The 7,256-nt window shown below is 38.1% G+C and overlaps 2 pseudogenes; both read right to left on the bottom strand.

The window, feature by feature from the left end:
• Window positions 1-222: 222 nt before the first annotated feature.
• Window positions 223-1,377, bottom strand: LOC134703452 (NADH-ubiquinone oxidoreductase chain 1-like; annotated as a pseudogene).
• A 216-nt stretch (window positions 1,378-1,593) lies between these two features.
• LOC134703445 (cytochrome c oxidase subunit 2-like) lies at window positions 1,594-3,441 on the bottom strand (annotated as a pseudogene).
• Window positions 3,442-7,256: the final 3,815 nt, after the last annotated feature.

Raw genomic sequence — 7,256 nt, 5'->3', positions numbered from 1 at the left:
CTATTACAAAGTCTGTGGTGTACAACCCGTTCAACTCTACCCCCCCTATCGCGACTCTTGTGGCGCCCATACTTAGAATAGTTAGAACGCTTAACCCAATGACACTCATATTTAGGTTTTTTATAATAATCAATGCAATAAGTCTAATTGCCAACCTTTTAACCATAAGTAAGACAGACTTTATCTGACACATTCAGTGTAAATGAATTATACTAGTTTATATTATCTTACATACACCCTAACTAGAACTACTACACACACACTAGCCATAAGTATGACACATAGAAGAACAGTCCAACACAAACTCATTAACTTATCATAACGTAAACGAGGTAAAGAAGCACGAATAACCACAAAGAAGACCGCAAAAGCCATCATAAAGACCCCGATCAACGCTTCATTTCCCCCGAAAAATATCGCCGCCCTTATAACCCTTCTGAGAAGAATACTAGAGTACTCCGCAATAAATATAACTGCAAACCCCCCTCCGCTGTACTCCACGTTGTATCCTGACACTAATTCCGACTCTCCTTCCACAAAATCAAATGGCGCCCGATTAGTTTCAGCTAGCATACACAGCATTCAGACAACTATAACTACGCACAAAGGAAAAAAGAAAAAAAAGGACCTTTGTTGGAACACCCTAATTTCTTGAAACATAAACACACCCGAGCACAGCACCACACAAAAGAAGATAAATCCTATAGGGATCTCATAAGAAATTCTTTGCGCCATCGCACGAACTGCACCTAGCAAAGAGTATTTAGAGTTAGAAGCCCATCCGGATATTATTACCCCGTAAACCCTGACTCTAGTAATAACTATAAACAGAATCACCCCGAAAACATAAAACACTTCAGCCGACTTATACGGGTATAAAAGCCATCCAAGTAAACTGATAGTTAATATTAGTGCAGGAGCCAAAATGAAGGGCCCTACGTTAGCACGTGTAGGCACAATAAACTCTTTACATAACAACTTACCTGCGTCACTAAAAGGCTGCAAGATCCCTATATAACTCACCTTGGATGGACCCTTTCGGATTATAATGATAGCCAAAATTTTACGTTCCAACAAAGTATAGAAGCCCACAGCGAGAAGCACCCTACAAAAGGGATAACACCAACAACCACGCCTACTCAGTCCACCAGTGCAGCCTTAGTCGACCCAAGGGAGTAAAGAGTCCGCTGACACTTGACAAAGGCTTAATAGGATAGAGGCTCCAAAGAAAACAGCTACTCTCCTTAGAGTCTTAAATAGACACTCGACACTAACCATAATGAGACTGGGCTTAGCTTTGTAATTCACACACAAACAAGAGTATATCTTATAAGACGAGCTTAAATCGTATGCATTAGGTCTGCCAGCTTGTGCCATGAAAGCAAGTATATATACTTATGAATTGATCCTAAATCAAACGCATTAGCTCTGCCAGCTCTCACAAAGATAAGAGCCACTACTCACGGCGCCTTAGGGGCATGAGCCCTATATCCTAATATTAGACCACCTTATCACTAAAAGCTACTTGCCCATTGTACAAGTTCATTAAATTAAAGTTTAACGCTTCTTAAAAGCTTTAGCTTATTTTTTATTTTAGTTAAGAGCTTCCAACCATATGACAAAATATTTCTCAGGAATAAACTCAATCACAATCGGTATAAATCTATGGTTAACCCCGCAAATTTCAGAACACTGCCCGTAAATAATTCTACACTGGGAAGCTTTTATAGGAAGCCGATTAATTCGACCTGGGATGGCATCTACTTTAATTAGTAACTTAGGGAGTGCAAACGAATGGAGCACATCAGACCTTCTTACAAAGCAGTTATTTGCACATCTGCTGGAGCCACCATCCGGTTATCAACATCCAACAAACGATACCCTCCTTTTCTAAATGTCTCCTGCTGGTCTTCTATGTAAGAATCAATTGTATAACACGAAATTCTTTCAGCGCTTTCTCTAGAGCTTGGAGTGTCTAAATTGCGACAAAATTCGTAAGATCAGTACCATTGTTTCCCAATCGCCTTAAAATTTCACCGGGGCCGTTTTACTTCTTCTATATAATATAGGTTAATTATAGAAGGAAACCACAACCCTACTAACATCAACATTGGCACAATAGTCCATCAAAATTCTAATCGTTGACGGTTCAAGAAATGGCGATAAGAAAATTTAGTAAGAAGGATTACGCATCCTATATATATAACAAAGACCAACACAGCCACTGCTACTATCATCACAAAACCATGTACCGGAACAGGTCTTTCCCTAGTTCCCCATGGACAATATCACCAAAATATCGACTCCCGTAAAAAGACATATTTATATTTTTCTACACTTATTAGCCCACTCACGTGCGCTACTTTCGCGATTTACTAATTTTAATAACTTGAAATAAGCTAAAAACTTAAACCATTTCAGGTCTACAGGACGACTCCTACAGATTTAGGGTATTCAAGCAGCTTGTCCCACACCCACAAAGAAAGAGGGTTTAATAACAACCTAGAGAAATAAATGACTGAAAGACACTGCCCCAAAATGATATAAGGCTCCCGCACTGGGCGGCACCAATCCATGTTAACCTAATAAACCTACCAACCAACACTCAAAACACTACTTGATTAAACGGGTAAAAACATAAACTTCGATACTTACCTCTGTGAAGACTAGGAATTAGGTATAATACTACAATCGACAAAACATAACATATACCCCCCCCGCTTTATGAGAATTGAACGAAGGATTGCATAAGCAAACATAAAATACCACTCAGGCTGAACATGGATTGGCGTTTTTATAGGATTAGCAGGCCAATAGTTTAAATGATTCCCTAACAGCTCAGGATCCACACACACTAAATATATAAAAAAGAACCTAAAGCAAACATAACCAAAAAGATCTTTAATAGTATAGAAGGGGTGGAAGGGCACACACATAGTACCTCTTTCAATACCCAAAGGGTTATTACTCCCTTTCTCATGTAAAAAAACAGGTGTAAAAAAACAACCGCCACTATCACAAACGGTAAGAGAAAGTGTAAAGTATAAAACCGCTTTAGAGTTGCATTACACACGGTCCAACCCCCTCATACATAGCGGAGCATACTCTCTCCTACTACGGGGATCACTCTAAGTATATTAGTAATAACAGTAGCCCCCCAATATGACATTTGCCCCCAAGGCAAAGTGTAACCGAGGAAAGCCTCCGCCATAGTTAACAAAAACAAATGCACCCCAAAATACCACACTGTCTTATCTAAATAAGACCCATAATACAGCCCACGAGCAATGTGCGCATAAATACAGATAAAAAACATAGAGGACCCATTTGCATGAATATTACGCAACATTCATCCTTTTTCCACATTACGCATAATATGTACTACAGAATCGAATGCCATGTCTTCATGAGCAGTATAATGAGTTGACAATAAAAGACCCCTTAGAAGTTGGATAATTAGGCACAAGCCTAGTATAGAGCCAAACCTTCACCAAGCGTTTAAGTTTACAGGACAAGGCAAATCATAGAACCTGTCATTCATAATCTTCACCAACTTATTAGTACTTCGTCACGGACCAACCCTCTTAGGCGTGTTAATATTATTCACAGTATGTTACCAACCATCTCATAAGAAAGGCCTACACCTTGTTTATGAGTTTACAGCTCACCACCTCTTCCTCGGCCACCTCATGAATTTTTGTTATATATACAGCACAAACCCCCCGCACACCGCATTTTTTTATGAGTACACATAAGCTTGGACCCCCTTTTTACACCTCTGAAGACACCCAAAGTGTTAAGTGTCCAACTTTGTTTTTGCTCCATTTTTACTTTATTTTTAATTAGACTTAAAGCGACCAACAACTTACGCTCAAAAATTTTTTTATTTTTAAGATACACGCCTCGTTTTCGAACCGAAAACCACATGAGCAACCAGAGCTGGGGTAAATGAGGAAATAAACGTCTCAAATCCCCATTATCCTACAGCTTACAATTAGCTATAGAGCCCAAGTAACTTAGAATTTAAGGGTCAAATTCACCACTTTCTCTGCCAATAATTAGGTTGAATCTCATGTGGTCCTGAAGAATGCTTACTCCCCGCAAAGGCTTTGTAGCCTTTCAAGCATACACTAAAACCAAGTTAATTAGGTGTAAGGAGACCCGTATTGACCAGTTTTTAAATAGACCATAACAGCCTAACAATAAACGAATTAACTGTAATTTTGCTTATCTTATGGATTATTTTAATAAATTATAACTATTAATACACCAATAAACTTTAACTATGAGCATTAATAACTACTGACCCCGTCTTTACTAACATCAGGAACACTGTCTTCTTCACTTACAACCACATTTCTCTGCTCGACTGGCTGACAGACATTAGCTGGGACTTCAGGCTCCACAACAGCTATTTGTTCTTCTAAAGGAACATAGCCACCCTCAGCATGGGGGCCCCCTTCCTCCTGATTATCAGGAACAACTTCAGCGACACCATTCACAACAGCATCTCCAACAGCTGAAATAGTTTCAGGTAATGGGAGCACCCTAACAGTGTCACCCCCTCCGCCCTGACATAAGTCCCCTCCTCCAACGTCTATTCTAAACACTCAGTTTTTATATGAAAAAAAACCATCTCACACACCCCTTAACAGTAAGCCTTTTTTTGCAGCAAACCCCTGCCTAAGCCACTCTCATACAGCCTCTCTAGTGCCCAACACATTCAACAATCTATCACTAAGCAACACACTCATTTACATAAAAAGAACCCTTTTTATAAGTTAATCAGCCTATTATACAATATTATTTATGTCATTACAGATCCGTCACAAAGTATTGCTTTAGCTAAAAACTCGCTCGCTTAAAAGAGACCTTAAAGCTATGCATAAGCTTTTGGGTTAACAAACCCAAAAACTTCAATTAAAATAAAGCTTCGCAGGGTCTTGTTGCTCTTCTTTTACACACAGGCCTCTTCGCTTTACCCTTATGCAAGAAGTACTAAAATTTATTTGCCCCACTTTACTTCAAGTAAGCTTTTTATGAGGCAATCGTGTGCATTTCTTTAGAAAGATAAATTCTAAAAAACCTCAGTGAGATGAGCCTAAAACTAATTAACTCCTCTTAAATTGTTTATAAAGAAAAGCTTTAACTTTTTCTTTAGGAATCAAAGTCCTACGTACTATAATACTTCTTTATAACACCTCAGAGCAATAAACTACTTTTGAGCTTAGCTTCATCAAAGCAACTGGGCCATCCCCCCACGTACAACTAAGCTAGGAAGAATTTGTAGCTCTCAGTTATATTAACATTAGCAACTAAACACAACTTAAGAGACAGGCTATCTGGCTTGAGAATAAGAATCTTATACCCTAAGCAAATTACTGGGATTTTCAATTAACAGCTCAACATTCTAGCTTAATTTATTCACCCAGCGTACACTAATTTCATTAAAATTTTTGCCCAGAAGGCAAATATAGTAATTATTGCTATGTAACCATCCTATAACCAGCACATTTAACAGCCTAACGCCACGTTTATTTACATAAAAAGGCCCTATACAATATTGTCTATAGCACTCAGATCTGTGACAGAACATTGCTTTGCTTAAAAACCTTTTATACGAAACTAACTCACTTAAAAGGGACCTCAGGACCAGACATAAACTTCATCACTTGTAGTCTTTGTAAGTTTATAACCCACCTAACCCCCTTTTAGGCGTGTTAATATTACATACTATTGTTAACACTTACTTTTTAAGACGCTCACAACCTTGTTTACAAGCTCACGCTTCTACGTTTCACAATTTTATTTAGCTTCATTTTGTTGCTGCACACCACATTTTTGTCACCTCTATTTAACCTGCTTTCCTATTTCCTCCCCTCCAGATCAGCCCCCCCAGGCATTAGTGTGTCATTTTGATTTTATTTTATTTTTGATTTACTTTTTTGCTTAGACTTTAAGTGACCCATGAATTACGCTTTGGGAACTTTCATATGACTTGATTTCTATTTATTTTTTGATTTTAAGATACAGATAGTCTAGTTTTCAAACCCCAAAAAATCACATGAGCAACCAAAATTAGGGCAAACGAAAAAAATTAACACCTTAGATCCATTTCTCCTGCAGTTTACAATTAACCACAGGAAGCAAATAGCTTTAGAATTTAGGTTTAAGTTTGTTTTTTTCTACCACTAATTAGGTTAAGTCTCACATGACTCTGAAAAATGCTTACTCACTGTAAAGGGTTCAAAACCTTATCTACAACAGGTTGTAAAGCATAATCTAAAACAAGTTTGGACAGGTATGGGCATTCGCAACTAGATTTTCAATAAAATACACAATGTCAAGTAAAATTAAGTTTTACTTTGACTTATAAGTTATCTTAACTAAGGGCTTTTTACATGCATCAGCAACAGGGTTTCCGTGTAAAAGGACAGGAGAACAGGCCTTGCGGTCACTGTACCGGCCGGTAACAGGAAATGCGGTACACTATAAAACCTCATTCTTAAGGGTTTCCACAGTGTTTGGTTTTTTTTTGTCTGTTACTAGCACAAATCCATTACACACCGCCTTTTTAGAACCCTTGTTTTATTCTTTAGGTGGGTGATTGCTGCTTTTTGGCTGCATTAATAGACTGTTTTATTTTTTACCTAATTTGCAACCCGTTTTAACCCTATTTTTTAATAAAATAGCAATACTAATTTTAACAAGAACCAACGACACGCCCTACCGCCACTAATTGGCCTTCAGCTTCATAAAAGGCAACCCTTTTTATAAACTAATCAGTTTATTGCGTAGCATTATTTAAGCAATGACAGAGCCAGGGCAAAGCGTTGCTTTAGCGAAAAAGTCCTTTCGTACAAAATTAGCTCATTTTTAAAAGAGGATAGAAACTGAACTAGCTCACGCCGTTCTGAACTCAGCTCATGTTAGATTTTAAAGGGCGAACAGACCCACCATTAGAAGCTTCTACGCCTCTAGGATATCTAAAGCCAACATCGAGGTCGCAATCTTCCCCTCCAATACCATCTTTCGGGAGAAATTGCGCTGTTATCCCTAGAGTAGCTAGCCACACATATAAAGTTAGGAAATACGAGTTAGATTTATATAATAGTGAAAGACTTATTTTCACTGATCTCCCATCAAAATCGTATAAGAGCCAAAAACTCCAATTAAGATAAAGCTTCATAGGGTCTTGTCGTCCTTCTTTTACATAAAGGCCTCTTCACCTTAAAGTTAGTTTAAATTAAATTTTC

The sequence above is a fragment of the Mytilus trossulus genome, unplaced genomic scaffold, assembly GCF_036588685.1.
Source record: "Mytilus trossulus isolate FHL-02 unplaced genomic scaffold, PNRI_Mtr1.1.1.hap1 h1tg001044l__unscaffolded, whole genome shotgun sequence".
NCBI lineage: Eukaryota > Metazoa > Mollusca > Bivalvia > Mytilida > Mytilidae > Mytilus > Mytilus trossulus.
Note: the sequence above shows the minus strand (reverse complement) of the source record. Positions and strands in the feature narration are given on the sequence as shown.